Raw genomic sequence first — 22,963 nt, forward strand, 5'->3', positions numbered from 1 at the left:
TAGATGAGAGATAGATAGATATGATGTCTGTGTTTAAATATGTAAAACCCAAGAAACAAGATGCCAGGTATATATTATTCATTCAGCTGCCAAAGAATACTATTTTTATATTCCAAGATTTGAAACACAATAGTATAATTTTTTACCTTGCCTTGTGATTAGAAAATTAATTGGCCTATAGCTATTCATTAAATAGTTAATAAAAACCCATACTTCTAACAGAGCATTTATAAATTGAAAATCTTTGAAAGATTGTCTTTTATAATTCCTTTTTGATATGCTGTATTGGTTGAATTATCCTATAAAATCATTACCTAAGCAAAATAAATTACAGTTAAATTAACACATGATTTTTAAACATAATTTCTTCACCGAATTATTTCTTGCATTACACTACAGTGAGTTCATCCATCTTCTTACAAATGGCAAAGATATCTTCATTAGCATCTCCTTTATTTTTAAAAAGGGTTATCACCTTCATGACAGATTTTCATGTCAATTTCAAAATATATCCTGATTGTCAAATATACTGAAACACATATAGACCTTAATTTTCTATCCAGGATGCAAATAAACACTTTCAATGAATGGATTTAATGCAGAGTTGCTGTGAGCAGATTAGAGAGTAAATTCCACTACATTCCCTGAGTGTTTTAATCAATTAGTCATTTTCATTAGCTATAGGTCATAACCTGGTAGTGCCCCCAGAGAAACCATTCCCCGCTCTTTAAAAAAAAAATATGCTCATTAATTCAGTTTCATTAAAGGTGTCATACCTATGGCTAGTTGTACCTTTTCCTTTTCAGTCTCACTCACATCCTCTGGCCTGCCCTTTGAGCATGCACCAAAGCCCACCTCTGCACATCTGCCCATGACATATGCTTAAGTGCGCCTCTAACTGCTGGCATGAGCTGTGTACTAAATATTGTACCTATCAAGCTTTTACATGTTTTCATTTTAAAATTTCCATTTAAATGCAAATTCTGCCATTTAAATAGAGTCCTCGTGTGTGCTTTATTACACTATAATTACTATTTCCCATCTTCCTACAGGAAAGGCCATAGGTCACCTTTCCAGGCCTCTAAAAGTGCAATTGAAATCAGGAAGTCATCATCGCCAGCCATGGAAAGTGACACCCATTTGTTAAGGGGCACCCGAGGGGCTGATTCAAACAGTGCCCTGAAACCTGTCTTGTCCTATGATTTACAGGGACAAGAACAAACACTGCCCACAGCTACCATTCCTTCAGGTCCATGTGTATGAAATAGTTTAGCCAGAATTTGGCACAAAGAAGTAGCAATTGAAATGCTGCCCTCATTCTGAAAGGAGACACATGCCGAGTGATTGAGGGTAATTTCAATGTCAAGGGACAAGCAAGAAACACAAATATATTTGGATATTAGCTGTTCTTACTGAACAAAATGCAACCAATCATATGTTCAACTGAATAAAATATTAGAACTAACATTTTCTACAGTATTGTTTAGTGACAACAGGTCACAAATACAAAAAGTACACATTTAAAGGTCCTTAGAATTTATGAATGTAAATCAAAGTAATACTAGTCACTTAAGATTGTGTATCTATAAATTACTAAAAAATCTCACGAGTTATAACATTCTTAATATTTAGTTCTTAGTATTTAATAAAGTATTTAATAAAAAAAAATTAAATAAAACCCCTTGAGTTTATACATTTCACTTATGTATAATCTTGTGGTGTGTGGTTTTATTTAGGAGGTGTGGAGGGACTGTAGGTAGCAACTAAAAAGAAAAATGTTTATTTAAGCAGTTTTTCTCTAAAATGTTAAATTTACTCTGCGTTGAAAGGCTGTTTTATAGTGGAAAGAATATGGATATTTCAATCAGATAAGCATGGGTCAAACAAAGAAATGATGATCAAATTGGTGTTTTTGTGCACATTTAATCTCTCTCTGAAATCAGAAACTGAGAGTAAAATATATTTCAGAAACTAACATATAGCAAGCATAGATTTAATTATATATAAATATATATAAATAAATATATATAAGTATTATATATTAAAATGTGTAAATATATATAAAGCTATATATACATATATACATATATAGCTATGTTTGTGTGTGTGTGTGTGTATATATATATATATATATATATATATATATACCCCGTGTTTCCCCGAAAATAAGACATCCTCCGAAAATAAGACCTAGCGCATGGAAAGATAAGACATCTGAAAATAAGACCTAGCGCAACTTTGGGAGAAAAAATTAATATAAGACACTGTCTTATTTTCTGGAAAACAGAGTAGCTTTAGGTAATAATATCATTGCACACAGGACACAAGTTCTTCAGATATTCCACATTCCCACACATTTAGTTTCATAGTCACCATGAATATGGAATACCATTTGAATACAGGGAAAAAATACACCGCTTTTCTACTAACTCCTTGATGCATAAGCCTCTCTATTAATAGATGCATGCAGCCCAGATTATTGGGTTAAAAATCCTAGGATCCCGGGTATTGAAGGAGCCAAATACAACAATGTACATGCATGGTAATTTCATATTTGCCCTGTCATTATTGACAGTATCCCTTAAAAGCATATTAAATCACAAACAAGAAATATATTCTTTGTTCTGCTGCTTGCTCTTACCTTGACTTCTTGTGATCTTGTCAATACTATAAGGGTAAATCAGGCTCCATTTCCTTATCTGAATTTTAATATCATTCTTATATGATACTAACTATCATACTTACGATGTAATAAAATTATTAAGCAGACTTAAACATTACTCACAAGGTTCTTTCTATGTTGAACTTTTTAAAGCACATCATATCAAATTTGCTTCTTCTGTCAACTATATTACTTACTATTAATTGCCACCTAAAATTATTAACCATATCAATAGTAAATAGTTGTTTCCAAATATTCTAATCATTACTCTTGCTTTTGCAACTTTTCATTCAGCTAATTTGTCAACATTTGAAATGCACTTATGAAAATATAAATACATTTTGAAACTTAAGAGCATTCTTTAGCTCATGGTAAAACGATTTCATAATAGATATACTTTTTAAAAGTAATTTGACAATTCAACTCTCTCTTTAGCATAGGACAAAAGATCAAAGCACCGAAGCTCCATATTTTTAACCATATGGCTATACGTACAGAGATGATAAGGCTGCAACTGTCAGAGACCTCGGGGAACTTTTTAGCAAGCCGAGACATAATGTTCAGTATTCTGACTCAATGTAAAGGTTTGCATTAAAAGAAAGTGTCATCTCTTGATTTAAATGCTATTTTAAATACTATTTGCAATTAGTGAGCCTACGGGGTTTCAATTTTCCATCTCAGGCTGTTCATTAAATTTCCTAAGATTATGTTCTGGAAGAATTTTTTTCTTCTCACATTCATTTTTAAAACTTAACAGCATGGCCCAAGCACATATTTTCATACTGAAAGTAGATAAATACTCTTTAAGCCTTATGCTGTGGATTTATCTTTGCCCTCATTCTATTTTCTAGACAACAATATTTGAACTCTGTAAATTGTTTCAGAATGTCAGCAGAACTCAATTGCTTTTGTCAAGATATTAACAGTATCAGTAATTGAATCTTTTTCCCCTTTCATTCACGGTGCTGGCTACATTATGACATCTCTAGTTTCTGGCAGTTTACTGCTTAACTTAAACTTCAAAAAGTGGAACACTGGCGAATACTCTAATTTCACCCACCTTTATTTTATTCATGTATTTCTTCTTTCATGCAATACCAATATATCTTGAGTGCCCACTCTATGCCAGGCATGAATACAGGTGCTGGGGAGAAAGGTATGAGCAAGTCAGATAATTCTCATAAATTCTGATGCATTTTTTTAAAATATATTTTATTGATTTTTTACAGAGAGGAGGAGAGGGATAGAGAGCTAGAAAAGTCGATGAGAGAGAAACATTGACCAGCTGCCTCTTCCACACCCCCTACCGTGGATGTGCCAGTAACCAATGTACATGTCCTTGACGGGAATTAAACCTGGGACCTTTCCATCCGCAGGCCGACGCTCTACCACTGAGCCAAACCGGTTTCGGCAGTTCTCATAAATTATTAAACTTAGTGAGGGAAGACAATAAAAAACTAAGTATGTATCCAAATCAATGCATTTCATGAAGTCAGTTGTAATTATTGCAAGGAAAATAAAGAGGAGTAAAATGAAAAAGTAGCATGAGTGGGTGAGGGAAAAGCATTACAGATGGAATGGTCAGAAACAACCTGCAGAGATGACTTTTGAAAAGAATCTGCATAAGGTGAGTCAAAAACTCAATTATTTGAGGAAACAACAGTTCCAGGCACAGAGACAACAGGGGAAAGATGAGGAACTATATGTTACGTTTATATTGCAAAAATGCTGGCTTACTGGAGCTGATTGAGCAGAGGTTATTGATTGATTATAAATGAGATCAGGGATTATGAAATGCCACATCATGTGGGGCCTCTAAAATTTAAAGCAAGACTTTGGTATTTAGTCTCTGACATGGAAAATGTTTTCTTTAAAAAAAAATCACTTGGGCTACCACCTGGAGAAGTAACTGATTATTGAAGCAGTGGACAGTCATACTAGTTGGACCCTGTTGCAGTGGTTCTAGAGAGATGGCGAGTTGACTCCCTGGAAAAGCATGAAGGAAAAGTTGACTGAAGAGACCTATTTTATAATGGAGTCAGAACAACCATTCCAAAGGAACTTTCTTGCATGTCTTGTTCCTTGAACCTCTGTAATGCATGACCTGGACAAAATAGCTCTAAATTGGGGCAAAACAACATTGTCCCACAAACAAGGGCTTGCAAAACCAACAGAGAAAGTAGACAACTTGACCACAAAGACTGATGATTAAGGACATTCTTTCTGAAGATGGAAGCAGTAACCAGCCATGTAAAGCTAAACAGTAACTCAGCTTATTTACCCTGGTAGAAATTCCTTTCTTCTGCCATGTATCATTCCCTTCTTTTTCCTATAAAAACCCTTTGCTTTCATCCTATAACTGGGATGCTATTTGGATTTCTGCTTGAGTCTGTGCTTCCCAATTTGTAATTCTTGTTAATACCAAATAAACACTTGTCTCTTAATTTTGGCTTTTTATTTATTGGCTAACAGATGTACAGTGGAAATAGTAGCAATAGAGAGAGACCATGTAACTATATTTAAAATTGGAGCTTATAGGACAAGCTACTATTATTTTTTCCCAAGATAAGACCCTAATATTTTATTTCTTACTTTCTTTACCCACATATTTTTCATTAGCAAAATATGTTGTTTAATATTCAAAATATAACCAGAATTCAGATATCATACTTGTTTCATTGCTATCAACATGGTCCAAGACTATTATGTCTCTTGCCTGGATGAATGCTTCATTGCATTTTTACCCTATCCCCCATGTAGTCCATTGTCAACCAAGCACAATAGGAAGTACCTATTAATCTATAGGAAATATTATTTTAATTGCTGTTCAAACCTTGAAGTGGCCTTATATTGTTTTCTACTCAAATTTCCTATTTTAGTCCAAAAACATTTATAAATCTATATATTCTGTTTATTTGATTTATTTTTATAAGCCAATACAAATGTGGTAGTAATTTTGTGGTGCTCTTGAAAAACATATAGCTTTCTATCTTCTGGGCACGTGGAAGGATTACTCTTTCTGGCCCTTTCATGTTTGTGTGGGAACATGTGACTAGGTCTGGATAATAATGTGCGAGCAATAGTGTTGTATATTGTTTGGGTTATGGGGCATTTTCTCAATGGTATGAGGCCCTTTAAAGTTCTCTTTCCTTTTCTCCCAATGACTGGTAGAAATAACATAGCTTCACCTTCAGTCTTGACTGTAGAGTGAAGACATGTAGAGCATAGACCCAAGCCAATTTAGAATAAGTATTTAATATAGATAAGGTAAACCTTCATTGTGTTAAACTTCTAAAAGTTTGGAGTGAATTATTAGGGTAGCCAGCATTTCCTAAGCATATGTTCAGATACTAGAGGAGAGTCTAATTTCACCCACCTGCCTTTTATTCATTTATTTATTCTTTTACTCAATGCCAATATATCTTGAGTGTCCACTTATGCAAGGCATGAATATAGGCATTGAAAATATGGGTATGATCATGTCAGATGATTTCCTTCCCTCATACATTTTTAAATTTAGTAGAGAAAGGAATACAAATGAAATATGTATCCAAATAAGTATATTTCATGAAGTCAGTTATAAGTATTGCAAGGTTCTGTCAAATATTGCAAGCCAGGGATTTTGGTCTGTTTTTCTCATTGTTGAATTCTTGGCAGCCAAGAGAGTATCTTATCCATAGTAATGTCTAAAAAAAATAGGTGTTTGCTGAATGGATAAATTAGACATTCAGGGATTACTAATTGCCTGATTAGAATTATTTCTCTGTTGTAGGCAAGAATGTTCCCTCACCGTACACTACCATTACCTATTCCATTTTTAAACTTCCACCGGAAAAAAAGTATTTCCATTGGGCTGTCCATGTGAGTGTAGTGTTAGATCACATTTATGGCTTAGAATGCTTATTAGCTTTGGGGGATGATATGAGAGCCCAAGCCTCCCCCAGAATGTGATTTGCATGGTTGTAATATCACCCAAGGTGAATACTGATGGGAGGGAAGGCTAGAGGAAATGAAATGAATGAGAAATTAGAAATGCTTACCAAGTACCCTACATTTTGGGCCATTAGCAAGAGAGAATACTATGCTCAATATTTATAATATCTCTGCAGGAAAGACAGTTTAATAGAACAGAGAAACTCACTCTGCATTCAGGAGGAGAGAGGAGTCTGTGCCCTGCCAAAGCTAAAATAAAAGTTACATAGGCTTGATATTAATATAGCTCTAATTTTTGTTAAAATAATGACCTTCAAATACCATCGCTATCATGAGAAATCAAGCCTAGTTGATGATTTGGTATGGCTGAGTAAATGGTTCTAAGTACCCATCTCTGTAGGAAAGGAGCAGCTTCAAGTAGCCAGAGGCACCTAACAGCCAGTGTTGACATTACAGACCACTGAAGGAAAAGCAAGAATTACTTATTTACTTATGAAAAGTTATTAGTGGGATAAGCACTTCTATTTTTCTCCCTAATATTCAGAGTGCTTCTTAAATTTCTTTTGTTCCATTAGATCTTAAGTAGCTACCAAGAGATGTTCTTACAAAATGATGACAAAAACCATTGCTAATAATTAATGTCTGTTGTAGGAGAGGATGTTAAACTCTAGGAAATGTTACAAATCTCAGCCTTCCCAGCATGAGTCTCCCCTCTAAGAACAGATTGACCTTTTGCATATAACTTCATAGCCATGGTGAAGATGACACATTTACACTTTTTTTCCACGTAAAATGGTAAATTTGAATATTTGTGAGTGGTGAATGACATGAGGTATATTTGAGAACCAAAAGTAAAATTTATCTCCTAATTTTTCAATAACATGCAACAACCTAAAAAGTTATTACCACCCATTCTTGAACTTAAGTATAAGACATTTAACAATATTTTAGTTTTTTCACTTATATGTATGTACATGTTTATATATAAAAAGGGTGTGAAAAAAGTATGTTTACAGTTGTGAGTATGCATAAGAGTTTATTTTTGCACTAATTAAATAACAAGGGGAGGCAACACAATTAGATTCTATTTTGTCAAGCTGAATTTATGCTCTAAATATTTAATTTTATTTTATTTTTACACATTAGGTCTGGATATTCATGCCCATTATGGAATATAAATTTGTGCACCATTGGGGTCCCTTGGCCTGCCTGCAGGATCAGGCCAAAATTGGCTCTCCAACATTCCCCAAAGAGTCTCAGATGCGAGGGGGTGGCGCAGGCCAGGGTGAAGGACCCTACTGGTGCAGGATAGATATGCACGATTGGGGCCAGGGAGGGATGCGGGAGGTTGGTCACAATATTGTGAATGAGTTCTACCTAAATTTGGTTCTGACATTAAGACTGATGATGCCACATTTGTACCAGAAAAGTATGGAAGGTTTTTTTTTTGTTTGTCTGTTTGTTTGTTTTTATTTTTGGTGGTGTTTTTTTCACATGATGAGATTTTTTTGTGTGTGGGGGGCGGGGGGGTGGGTGACAGCAGCCTGGCACTTGTGCTGATCTGAAATGGCTTGAGAGATCTGGGAAAGGAGCATGTACTGGTTTTTATGGTGGTTATAAAGGAGCATGTACTGGGGTTTTTATGGTGGTCATGGTATGGCACTGGTATGAGGGTTCCCACTCCAGCTGGGGCTTACATGAATTAAGCTTTCTGCTGGGACCTAAGGAGGAAGAACCTGTGCTTTCTTATCAACTTGCCAGGTTTGGGAAGAAAGGAGGAGGGGAATGGTTGGGCTTGAAATCTGTCATCAGTCAAAAATAAAAATAAAAATGGATTAGATTTTATTGTACTTAGCCGAGTATAGTTTCTTTTATTTCCTTTCCCATCCAAACACCACATATTCAATTCATTACAAATGAGTTCAGCATAACAACAAAACATATCATATAATACATCAAGTGATTTCTCATTATCGCTGAGAAGTCAGACCATCTTTGTCACCATGGTTCTCAACTGGGCTACATAACTGGTCTGTTTTCTCTTTTTGTTTTTCTCTCCCAAGACCAAGCAAAGCTTAATAATTATATAAGTCCAGTTCAATTCAAGAAAAAGAAACAACTACAGATAGTTAAAGCAAGAAACAGTATAACAAAGATGGAAGAGCTCTAAGGAGTGAGTTCCAGAATGAATCATAAGAAATTACTTCTAGAAATACAGGAATTATCCAACAAATGAGCTGTAGTACAAAGCTATACCACAACTAACTGTATACTAATTCCTAAAAAATGGCTGCTGTAAGGAATCAAAGAAGTAGTCCCCTATAAAGCACTCTCTTAGCACATTGTCTAGAACAGTGATGGCTTATTTTTGCTATGACAGATTTTTCTCTGCCATCCATTCACAGTTTAAATCGCATCAATTTTTTATGGTGTCTATTATTTCATTTTCCTATAGCATATTTTGTTATACTTTTAAATTAAATATTCTTATTCAGTTTACGGTTATTGAAAGACAAGCATCTTATTTGTGCTACACTCAAAATAAGTTGTGGTGATTTGTTGTTGTTTTTGCTCTGAGTAACTCTCTTATCATAAGAGACTTAATTTTTCATTGCTTTGTGGTGGTTGTCTTTGGCAGAGTCTAAATGCAATTTAGGTACTGCATCAAGTCAATATTTATAGAGTATATTGCATTTTATGGTCTCTTAATGAAATGCAAGCATATGTAATCTAATAAATTCAATTTGGAGGAGAAACACACAGGCACAGATACACAAAGCTGCTGTACATGGTCCCAAGGAAATGTTTCCTGCTTGCAAACTAGCCGCTGAGCACTGGTGACAGTCAAAATAGCATGAGACTTTTAATGATCGTCTGTGTCACAAATGGAAAAATAATGAAGTCAGGGTTGTGAATCATTAAACTTCGTCTAGATTACTAATGATGGGTTAATAATGCTAAAGAATTTCACTGAATACAAATCGGCACGATAAACACATGCATGGGTGTTGGCCCATTTGAAATTCCAAGTAACTAACACACGTCATTCTGGGTTTTGAGATCCTCCACTGGCAGATGTGTAAGGGTACATAGAATAATTACAGGATGACCAGCTATTTTCTTTTATATGAGATATATATATATCCAGACCTTAGGTTATCGGCTACTGATATTATCAGCAGAGTCCATTGGTTTTGGTGGACTTGATTAATCCTCAGGCAAAGAACATACTTTACTCTAAGTGTAATCATGCTATTCTTGAAGATGAAAACTACTATCCTATATAATAAAATCCTAATATGCCAAGTGCCCAGTAGTCTGGTTGTCTGTTCAACCAATCAAAGTATAATATTCTAAAGATGTGCTAAAGCCACTCAACCACTTGCTATTAGGTGCACTGACTAACAGGGGCCAGACAGTCCTTCCCTAGCTGGCCAACCTCCCATGTCCCTCCCTGGCCCCTATTGTGCACCAATGGGGTCCCTTGGCCTGACCTGTGCCCACTTGCAATCTGGAACCCCTCAGGGGATGTCAGAGAGCTGGTTTCAGCCTGATCCCACAAGCCAGGCCCAGGGACCCCACTGGTGCACGAATTCATGCAACAGGCCTCTAGTTTAAAATAATAGTATGGCCCCAGCTGGTTTGGCTCAGCAGTTAGAGTGTCAGACTGCAGGCTGAAAGGTCCTAAGTTCAATTTCAGTCAAGAGCACATCCCTGGGTTGCTGTCTCAATACCCAGTAGGGGACATGCAAGACGTACCCAATCAATGATTCTCTCTCATCATTGATGTTTCTATCTCTCTCTCCCTCTCCATTCCTTTCTAAAATCAATAAAAATACTTAAAAAATAATAAAATAAAGTAATATTGTCAATGTAGTGAGAAAAGACTTTATTATTTAGCATTATGGAAGCCAGAGATCAATAAATGGCATATAATAACTTGGTTTCTGCCAAAGCAAAGAATGGATTTGGAATATATGCCTAAACTTTCTGAGCCCATTCCAAATCTGCTTCCTCTATACTCCTTTGTTGCCTTTATCACGGTTAGCACACACTTTCTAACCTCACACAACTTTGTCAAGTGAAGTCAAAAAGTACATCTCAAATGTCCTACTGCTATATCTCCATTACATCTTCAGTACTCCTGCCATTGACCTTTTATATGGGGCAATCGGAGAGAATCAGATTTGTAATGAGAACACATCCTAACAGAGAAGTTGTTAAAAACATCTCAGTATCTAAATGGGGCAGTTATCTTTGGTCAGTTCCTGCACATTTAGATTATAATAGACTAGAGGCCCTGTGCAAGAATTTGTGCACGGTTGGGTCTCTCTGGGTGGCCTGCAAGGATTGGGCCAAAATCTGCAGTCCAACACACCTGCAGCTCCTACCTGCCACTCCCACTCATCCTGACCACACTGTACCTGCCATGGGCTCATGTCCATTTAGTCACAATTGGGAGAGGATTGTACTGCTACAGCAGTCCTCATCAGCCATGAGCCCTGAATCTGGCGCCCTCCCAAGGGGAATGGCTTGCAGGATTGGGCTGAAACTGGCTCTTCAACATCCCCCGAGAGGATGCAGGCCAGGCTGAGTGACCCCATGGGTGCACAATCAGGCCAGGGAACAATTGCAGGAGGACTCCAGGGTGTGTCCACCCACCACAATCAGTCCCAATTGGCCATACCACAGCAGCAAGCTAACCTAACAATTGCAGGATCTGCCCCCTGGTGGTCAGTGCATGTCAAAGTGAGTAGTAGTTGAGCAACCTTAGCATATCACTAACGTATTACATTTTGATTGTTTGTTCGGTTGTTCTGCCATCTGGTCTATTTGCATAGTACCCTTTTATTATATAGGACAAAGGATCCCTCAGCCTGGCCTGCACCCTCTCTCAGTCCAGGAGCCCTCGGGGGATGTCCAACTAGTGGCTTAGCACTGCCACAGAGGCAGGAGAGGCTCCTACCACTGCTGTGGTGCTCAGCAGCTATGAGTCCCATTTCTGGCTGAGCAGTGTTTCCCGAGTAGGAGCACACTGTCCACCACGGTGCAGCTCCTGCATTGAGCGTCTGCCTCCTGGTGGTCAGTGCATGTCATAGAAACAAGTCATTCCACCATCAGGCCTAAATCATCTCATTGACATCCCCCAAGGGCCCAGAATTACGAGAGGGCACAGGCCAGGCTGAGGGACCCCACCAGTGCATGATTGAGGCCTGGGGGGACGCAGGAAGTTGGCCAGCTAGGGAGGGGCTGCATGTGGGTCACCAGGGCATATCCAGCCTGTCTCACACAGTCCTGATCTGCCAGACCCCAGCAGCAAGCTAACCTACCGGTTGGAGTGTCTGACCCCTGGTGGTCAGTGCATATCATAGCGAGTGGTTGAGTGATCTTAGCATATCATTAAGACATTATGCTTTGATTAGCCTAATTACCCCGACTTCCCTCCCTTACAGGCCTGGTCCCTCCCAATTGCCCTCCCCTGCTGGCCATCTTGTGTCCACATGGGGGTGGCCATATTGTGTGTTGAAGTGATGGTCAATTTACATATTACCTCTTTATTATATAGGATATCTTAGCATGCAGCCTATTGTTCACTTAAAAATAATTTTTCTTGGTCTTCATAGGAAAATTGCCATGAGCATAGCAGTAATTTCAATAGCAAAAATAAACAAAATACGCACATACTTACATGTTACATAATATTTGACAGGATCTGCCATGCTTTTTTTATTTTATTTTTTTTAAATATATTTTATTGATTTTTTACAGAGAGGAAGGGAGAGAGATAGAGAGCTAGAAACATCGATGAGAGAGAAACATCGACCAGCTGCCTCCTGCACAACCCCTACCGGAGATGTGCCCACAACCAACGTACATGCCCCTGACTGGAATCAAACCCGGGGCCTTTTAGTCCGCAGGCCGACGCTCTACCACTGAGCCAAACCGGTTTCGGCTGCCATGCTTTTTAAATATTGACTAATTTGATTCTTTCAAGATCCCTTTAAGAGAGTCACTATTATTAGTATTCCAATTGGACAAAACAGGAAATTAAGGCACAGAGAGGCTGAATAACATACTCTAGTTCATCTAAATAATAAACAGTACAATGAAATCAAACTCAGGAAATATATCTTGGGGCTGTACCCTAAAACATGATATTACATTCTAAATGACACATACATTTGTTTAGGATTTATTGACTGCCAGACTGAAGGATTTTCTGAAGATCTGAAAAGTCCTTTATAATAAGATCTAGCACTATCTTACTGATTTTCATTCTATAGATTCAATTCTACCCCAGTCAAAATCTCAGCAGGTTTCATTAAAGAAAATGGCAAATTTACTACAAAATTTGTCTGGAGCAATAAATGAAATAGAAATTGGGTAAATAATTTTGGGAAGAAAACCAAAGTTAAAGGACCTTACTTGAAAATTTAGTATAGTACCATTGTAATTAAGATGGTGGTATTTGCAAGGATTTTCAACAAATATACAAAAGTAGTTTAGTGTATAAAAGATAGCCTATTCAAAAAATGATATTCAAGCCACTGGGCATCTCATGGAAAATAATTACCCTATTGTTTACCTCACATCATATACAATATAAACTTGAAATTGATCATGAACCTACATGAAAGCTAAATTTATAAAACATATTTGTAGCCTTGGAATAGGCAAAGATTTCCTACCAGGATACAATAAGCACTAAAAAGGAAAGAAGAAAATTAATAAATTGAAATTCTTTTCTATATAATTTGTAAACTATATATTAAAAAAATTAAAAAGAATTCTGGCCCTAGCTGGTTTTGCTCAGTGGATAGAGCATCAGCCTGTGGACTGAAGGGTCCCTAGTTTGATTCTAGTTAAGAGCACTTGTCCTGTTTGCAGGCTCAATACCCTATGCAGGAGGCAGCCAGTCAATGATTCACTCTCATCATTGATGTTTCTATCTCTCTCTCTCTCTTATTCTCCCTTCTTCTCTGAAATCAATAAGATTGATTTTTTAAAAAAACTAAAAGAATTCTGATCTTTGTAAGATATACTATATTTAAGAAAAAAAAATACAAGCCACAGACTGGAAAACTATTATTTTTATTTTATCACAAATTATTAAATATGACATATTACTATTACTTAAAAATTATATATGACAAAGTACTTAATATAGGATATATAAAATCATGTCTAAATATATAAAAACATACAAATAAGTAATGAGAATGCAATCTCAAATATGGGAAAGAGCCCTGTATAGATACTGTCCAAAACAAAAATAGCCATTACATCTGAAGATTGTTTAATATTATTACCTATTCAGAGAATATAAATTTAAATAACTATATACTATTAAATTGATAAAATGTAAATGAATTATAATAGCAATAGTAGCAAGGATGTGGATCCACTAGAACTCCCAAACATTTTGGTGGTAATAAAATGTGACACAACTACTTTAAAAAACACCTTGAATTTTTTTATTATTATTTAAAAACACACTTGCCATATATCCTAGCTAGTCTTCTCCAAGGTATTTATCCAGAGTATTGAAAATAAGTCGACACAGACACTTTAACAAGGATTTTCCTAGCAACTTCTTTCTGAACTTCCTTCCAGTTCAGAACTGGAAACAGCTCAAATGCTCTCAATAATGAGCATATAAACATTTTCTGATATAGCTAAAGAATAAGATACTGTTCAGTAACGTAAAATGACATAATACCAATGCATGTAACAATGTGATTGAATTGCAAAAGCATTATGTTGAGTGAAAGAATCTGGATACATTAGAGTAAAACTGAAAAATTCCATTATATCAAATCATAGGGCATACTAAACTAATTTATAGTGGCAGCAAATCTGTAGTTGCCAGGGTCCAGAGTTAGGTTGAATTGACAGAAAACAGTCAGAGGCATATGTGGAGATACATATATTCTACACCTTGACTGTGCTTATATGGGGGATTTCAATTTTCAAAACCAACGGAACTTTATACTTAAAATGAGTGCAATTACTATATGTGAATCATCTCTCAATAAAGATGACTAAAACTGTACAGTGGAGAACTATACAGATATTAGGTGAGATACCATAAAGGAACAAAAAAGAAGAAGAGAGCTTTCCATTTAAATTAGAAAGTTACTATGAGTTGATGTAAAACATACCCTTTACTTTGATGTGTATAATTGGGCAAAGATTCACCCAGATCCCATACATGATACATGCAGTGGAATACCATGAGTGGAAAAAGTACTAAGAGTGCCACTATAGTACCTTTTCCTTTAGTTAGTCCCCAACTTCATTTCAGATTAATTAAAAAAAAAATGCAATGGAGTGAAACAATCTCTCTCTCACCGATGAGAGTTTAGCTAAACTAGTACAAAGTACCACTGCCCTGGCATCTATTTTGTGTGTTTACATAGTGTTTAGGGGCCTATGATTTACACTAGCCCTTCCTGCAAGTGCATGCCCTACAGCTGAGACAATAGCCCACAGAGGCAAGAATGTAAATTCTTGATGTGATCACCAACACCCCTTGTGACAGTCTCTCCTGCATCTTAGTTCCTTTACCTTATGTATCACTTGGATAAGACCCTCACAGAGCTTACCAAGCCCCCTTCTTTTTGTTTTTAATTTGTCAATTCAGCCTTGGCCTATTTACCCCAAAGTGATCCACTTGCAAACCCTAAGAAAAGTGTGTGCCCCAAGTCCTGCTGCATTCTCTTTGTGGGCACCATATCTTCTTGATCTCCCCAAATAGTCCCTCAAGGTATGCCTGGACCTTTGCTACATCGTGTGTGTAATACATTTCTCCATTGAATTTTCCCTTTAGGTCTTTGGTTTAACTGTGGTTCACTATCCAATAGGAGACTTCAACCCTCCTCTAAGAGTTAACAAGAAATCATGATACTCACAAAAACTCACACACCAACACATTCACACACAACATACACTTCAAGATGCTAAGTTTATGAATAGGAAGAAGAAAAATAAACACAAAGAAATGAGCAACTAAGCAATGTGAAGAAATTCCTCTAATACCAAGATGCTGAGAAAAAATACTGTTAAGTCTATCCCAAACTCTGTCTATTCATGAAGTAAAATATTGGGCAAGAAAAACAGCTTTGATAGTTGTTCCCTTACAAACATATATCGAATACTGATTATCTCAAAAAACACTAAGCAAATACCTGAAGTCTTATTGAGTTATTGAAAGCCTACATGTCTTTTGTACAATTGTTTACATCGAAGCTGGGCTAATAATTTAACCAGAATAAGCAGATTTCAGTCAAATTATTTCTCCAAAGTCAGGAATGACAGGTCACTGCTGCTGCCTCCTTCTAGAAGAAAATTGAAGAGACACTATATTCACAATGAGGGAAAGTATAAGGTACCTGTAATTGCATTTAGTTTAGCCTAATAACTTCTCAAGTAAGAGAACTGACACTCAGAGAAAGATAAAGAAATTAAGAAGATTGTAGTTGATAGAAGTGATGTAATTTAACTGATGGCTTATATGATTACCAGACCTTATGTCAGAATCTAAATCTTCTGAGTCCCAATTCAATATTCTTTTTTAGCACATCTGGAAATACAGGTACTAGGAAAACAACTGTCATCTAGAATAACCAACACTTCAAATGTATTACTATATTTGCTATAACACTTAAAGCAAGGTGTTGTTTAGAAACTTCCTTGCACATATTTCCCTCACATAATTAATTCGCTGAATATTCCCATTGACATGATGTTTTTACAAATGAAATCTGGTTGACAATGGCCTTAGTCTGTTTTGTTTACAATTTACATCTTTAAGATTCTTTGCATTAGATTCTCCAAAAAGTTACTATACATCTGGGAATTTTGTAATTCTCAATGTCAATTGCTTAGATTCAGTAAATCTGATGTTGATGGTAGTACAAATTTCTAAAGTAATCAAAAAAATTAAAGAGGAGATTTGGTACCTCCCAAGTCTATACATCATATATTTAACTAGAAGCCCAGGGCAGAAATTCAGAAATGGGTGGGATCCTGAGGGAGAGCTTGGACCTGATCAGCCCTCCAGATGGCCAGTGGGATGCCCTCGCCAGCCAGGAATCTGAATCCATCTCGGATATGTTCCTGAAGTTGTTGGGAGTCACCTGGTAGCCACTTTTATATTGTTTCTTCCTTCTGGAGCATCCAGGGAGGTGAAGCAGCTGCGGGTGTCTGAAGTCAACTTCCAGGAGGCTGGTGGCACAATTGGGATTGAATCGTGCAGATGGCCCTGGTCCATGAGTGCCTCGCTTAATCTCAGGACTACTGAGGGACTCAGTGGCTACCACCAGTCTGGTGGGCCCCCAGAAATGGTGCCCCAGCTATGGGAGTGCACTGATCACCAGGGGCAGTTCCTGCATTGAGTGTCTTCCCCCTGGTGGTCAGTGTGCATCATAGCAACCAGTTGTTCCACTGTTTGATCAATTTACATATTACCCTTTTATTATAAAGGACAGATTATTTTTTAAAATATATTTTATTGATTTTTTACAGAGAGCAAAAGAGAGGGATAGAGAGTTAGAAACATTGATGGGAGAGAGTCATCGACCAGTTGCTTCTTGCGCAGCCGCTACTGGGGATGTGCCCGCAACCAAGGTACATGCCCTTGACCAGAATCAAACCCAGGACCTTTCAGTCCGCAGGCCGAAGCTCTATCCACTGAGACAAACTAGTTTTGGCTAGGATGGATTATTTTCATCATACTCATTGTAGAAATGAGGAAGGTAAAACCCTAGAACCCTAAGAGACATTCTCAGCATTGTTTATTTGGAGATTAACCTGTGTGTTCTTGGGTATTGGTTGTACTGACTATGCCAAGGGTGTCCCACCTTACACAAGTTATTGTCAACTCTGTAATATATTGTGTAAGTTTGAATTAAAGAACTCTATGCCTTGCATTTGTTTTTTGGTGGCTTTTTTTCCCCCCATTCTTGAAGAAAATGAAATATTTTCATCAATGAATTGAAACGGAAACATTCTTCACTAGTGAGAAATAAAGATTATGCATTTCTTCCACTAACTTAGGACAAAAAACAAACAAACAAAAAAACTCATTGTAATTATTTACTATTAAATATATACTGAGTGGCCAGATTATTATGATCTCTGAACGCATAATAATCTGGCCACTCAGTATATATGTACTAGAGGCCTGGTGCACCAAATTCGTGCACAAGGTGTTGTGTCCCTTAGCCCATCCTGCACCCTCTCAAATCTGGGACCCCTCGAGGAATCTCCAAAGACCCATTTAGGCCTGAACCTGGCAGGAATTAGATAGAATAGAGGCCAAGTAGGATCAGGCCTCTCACAATCCAGGACTACTGGCTCCCAATTGCTCAACTGCTTGCCTTTGTGATTGTCCCTAACTGCTTCTGCCTACCAGCCTGATCACCCCCTAACCACTCCCCTGCCAGCCTGATGGATGCCTAAATGATCCCCTGCCAGTCTGATTGACCCTAACTGCCCTCCCTTGCAGGCCTGGTCCCTCCCAATTGCCTTCTCCTGCTGGCCATTTTGTGGCAGCCATCTTGTGTCCACATGGGGAAAGCCATCTTTGACCACATGGGGCCAGCTATCTTGTGTGTTGGAGTGACGGTCAATTTGCATATTACCCTTTTATTAGGTAAGATAGAGTCCTGGTACATGGGTAGGGGTCAGCTAGTTTGCCATGAATGGTGTCCCAAATCAGGGTGGAGGGTTCCTTGGGGTATGGACTGGCCTGGGAGAGGCCCTCTGATGGTTTGCAGGCCGGCCACAACCCCTGGTGACCCAAGTGGAGGCCCTGGTATCTGGGATTTATTTATCTTTTATAATTAAAAATTTGTAGCCTTGAGTGTAGGCCAGGGCCCACCAGAACGGGCGGTAAGCTTGGCTTCCTCCATTGCTGGGGAAACCGAAGCCTCCTGCTCACTCTGTGTCCACAGCCATCTTGGTTGGGCTAATTTGCATACTCACTCCTGATTGGCTGGTGGGCGTGGCTGGTGGGCATAGTGGAGGTATGGTCAATTTGCATGTTTCTCTTTTATTAGTGTAGAAATATATATATATTAGAGGCCTGGTGCATGAATTTGTGCATGGGTGGGGTCCAGCCAGCCTGGCCAAGAGTTGGGAAGAAGGCAGGGAAGCAGGTGGGGCAATGACCACAGCAGGAAGCCCTACTGCAGGAATCTTCCTGCAACGGGTCTCTAGTATGTATATACACATATACATATATACATATATACAAATATGTGTGTGTGTGTGTGTGTGTGTGTGTGTAATTTATGCTTGGGGGATTCTTTAATTAATGATAAAATCTTTAAGAATAATGTCTCTGACATTTGTAATAGACTGTGCTTGTAGCAACTATAGTGTCTGTTTCATGTCAGAGAGAAGCTAAGAAATGAAAACTTCCCCACAGCATCTTTCTTTATCTAAACATTTTCTTTTGAAAGAGAGTGGGAACTTCAATATTTAATAAAGGATGGAATTGAATATGAATATTTTTGCTATATTATAAGACAGATGACTGATTTTGATCAAACTAATAATAATTCCACTCTTTATATTGTAACTAATCTTTTAATATTGTTAAAATTAAATATATATAATATTGTATCAATACTTAAGTTTGTTTCTCTATTTGTATAAATTTTAGCTTAAAAATAAAAATCATTCTTAACAACCTTGTATGTGGGGTGTCCTGTACATATAAAATATTCCAGTATTATTATTTTTTCCAAAACAAATTGCCTTGAAAAATTGAGTCAAATCCTACTACATCCTGAAGTATTTTTTTTTTAATACAACCAAACTATCTGAAATATTACCTGTATTCTATCTTCCTCAGTTGATCGAAAGTCCAATTGGGTGGGGGCTTTATCTGTTTTGTTCTTTTTATTTTATTTTATTTTATTTATTTATTTATTTATTATTTTTACTTTTTTATTAAATTATTATCTGTGTACATATTTTAACATTGCCCCCCCCCTCCCATACATACCCTCCCTCCCCAGAGTTTTGTGTCCATTGGTTGTACTTATATGCATGTATACAAGTCCTTCGGTTGATCTATTATCTCCCCCAGATCTCCCTACCCTACCTGCTGTAATTTGACAGTCTGCTTGTTTCTTGTTGCTTTATATCTCTAGCACCCAGAACATTGAACTCTCTCTCTCTCTCTCTCTCTCTCTCTCTCTCTATATATATATATATATATATATATATATATATATATATATATATATATCTATATATATATCTATATATACTAGTGGCCCAGTGCACAAAATTTGTGTACATTAAAGGTGGATTAATTAGAGGAAATATTTTAATATTGCTTTTTGCCCTTTCTCTACAATAGAAGTGTCAGAGATGAAAGAAAATTAATAAAATATATATGAAAATCTTCCTCCTGTCAGAGTGTGGGGTGTACCATGAGACACAGAGTCAACTCCCTGTCTACCTGTGGTCCCTCAAAATCGCGTGATACCCAGACCCAGCTGGCTCACCCCTATTGGGTGAGATCCAGAGCAGGCCAGCCCCACCCCCATCAAGACCCACCAGGCTGAGGGCGCAGTCTCAGGTTTCCTGGTTTGGTGCTGGGCAGGGGCACAACCTCAGGGCCCCTGTCAAGCTCCAGTAGGCAGGAGTGCAGCCTCAGGTGCCCCAGCCTGGTGCCAGGAGGGTGGCACAGCCTCAGGTCCCCAGTCAAGCCCTGCAGAGTGGGGGACATGGCCTCAGGTTCCTTTGCCCAGGGCAGGGGGAGCAACCTGAGGTCCTCTGGTCCAGCACTGGGGCAGCGGGGGGGGGGGGACACCTTGAGGTCCCCCTTCAAGCTCTACTGGGGGGGGGGTACATCCTCAGGTCCCCTGTCCTGGTACCGGAGCAGGGGGCAAGGTCTGAGATCCCCCAACTTGACAGCCTGAGGTCTCCTGTCAAGCCCCACCAGGTAGGGGGTGGGGGTGGCAGATTCAGGTCCTTTGCTCCAGCCCAGCGCCACACAGCCTCGGGTCCCTGCTGATTGCTCCTTAAGGCTCATTACAGGAACTCAGCCTCCACTGTGCGTGCAGCTATTTTGAGTTATGGAAACCCTATCACTGCTTTGGGCTCAACCATCTTGTGTTATGGAAACCCCGCCTCTGCTATGGGTGCTTCCATCTTTGTGATGGTGTGACAGTCAATTTGCATGTTCCCTCTTTATTAGATAGGATGTATACCAGGTGGGTGGATAATGAATGAAAGAGTGAATTATATTATATTATTCTGCACTTAATCTTAGCTAAAAGGCTATGAGATAGCCATGATTTTATATCCTTAAGATTCTTGTTTGTCACAGTGAGTCCAATGTTTATGTTCTCAATATTATATTGTCCTTAAAATTTTGTTCTTAATTAAGTTCAGGGATGTTCTCAGGAAAAATTATGTGACTTTTCACTAGTAGCACAGCCTCTTTGTCAGTTTCCTCAGGTTCCTCCTTCTGTTACTTGTCTATAGGATGACGTAGGGACAGGGAGTGTGCTACAGATGGGAGCTGTTCTCTTTTGCTAAAAGAAAATAAGGATACTTTCTTCCAAGAACTATATTGAGGGTTACATGGGACAATGTATGAATTAAAGAATCACTTACTTGTTAGCACATATTACCAATCATGTGGAAAGTCAAACAATCTATAATAAAAAGGGTAACATGCTAAATAAAAGGGTAACATGCTAATTAGACCGGACGTCTTTCCTGATGAAACCGGGGCCTGAGGGAAGCCAGCCCAGGTCCCAGGTGCTTCCAGACAGCGGCCCGGGTCCCAGGTGCCAGAGGGAAGCCAGTGCTGGCAGCCAGGGGAAGGAAGGCCTGCTCTTGCACAAATGTTTGTGCATTGGGCATCTAGTATAAATATTAACTATTTTAATTTCCAATATCCCGAGAGAGATAATAATTTTCATTGTTGATATTTTCTTGTACATATAAAAATGTACAATGCTAATATTAACCTCTTGATGGGGATTTTTTTAGATGAGCTTAATGCATATGTTATGGACTCAGAGCAAAAATGTATCCCAATAGTATTCAACTAAATGATTTGTATAAAGCTTCTACCTAATAAAATTCTGGCTTCTTTCTGAAAGATCTAAAACTCATTTTCATGTGACTTTGATAGTTAGGATTGATTTATTTCTGCAATTCATGGTATTTGAACAAACTTAAGTGACTGAGAAAGTCATTTAAATGTAAGTAAGTGTAAGTTAGTCGTAGCTGCATTTCCAGGCACACCGGTATTCTTCCCTGGTGTATAATAATATAATTAAAAATAATTCTCATTATCTTTAAAACAATAAACAACTAATATAAGGGGGGGGAATAAAAACAACAGAAATCAATTTTTCAGCATGGCATATTTTTGATACAGGCACAGCTGCTGCTGCAGGCAAAACCTATTACAAATGCAAATAAACTCATTTTCCCCATACACAATACTTTCATTAATTTTACTCAGTTTTAAGAATAATTCACATGATACTGTATCTTTTGGAACTTCAAAGAAAGGATCCTGGCCTTCTTAAATATATTATCAACCACAGGAAAGATACATTGAGTATCGTCCCTATTCCATTAGAAATATGTGTTTTCTTTTATCTATCTATATAAGATTAATATGCAAAGTGTCCCCTCGGGATCACTAGCTATGATGTGCACTGACCACCAGGGGACAGTAGGATCGGGCCTATAAGACCAGTGGGACATCCCATGAGGGGTCCCAGATTGGAAAGGATGCAGGCTGGGTTAAGGGATACTTCCCCCCACCCCATGCATGAATTTCATGCACCGGGCCTCTAGTATAGATATCATAGGACCTATGTAGTACATTCTCAGCTGGAGGGAGGTACAACAGAAGTATAGGATCTTTAGTTGATGACTAAGTTTCAGATAAGATAAGAAAGTCAAGAAAATATTTAATCAAAAGTTTGAATCAGATTACACTTTATTAATTACATATTAGAATTGAATTTTTAAAAAAGGAAAGAATGATTTGCTCAGAGAAGGAAAATAAAAAGTTAAGTATATGAATGGAAATATGTGAGAAGAGAAGATATACTGTTTTGACTGCAGGAAAAAGGTCCTTGTGAATTCAATTATAAAATAAGCCCAAAAAAAAGAGAAAGAATAATCAAGAGCAAAGGATTCAACTGCAGCCTGGTAAAAAACTGGGTCACATCAGTAGGTAGCAATCGACCCCAAGCAACATAGCTTTTAAAATAAGGCTGAGTTCTAGCAATGAGCATTGCTTTACAAACATATTATTACATATTCAGAGGGAAGGCCAGGGTGGGGGTTGAAGAGATTAACCTGAAAATTTACATG

The sequence above is a fragment of the Pipistrellus hanaki genome (genome assembly GCF_964339955.1).
Source record: "Pipistrellus hanaki genome assembly, chromosome: 1".
NCBI classification, from domain to species: domain Eukaryota; kingdom Metazoa; phylum Chordata; class Mammalia; order Chiroptera; family Vespertilionidae; genus Pipistrellus; species Pipistrellus hanaki.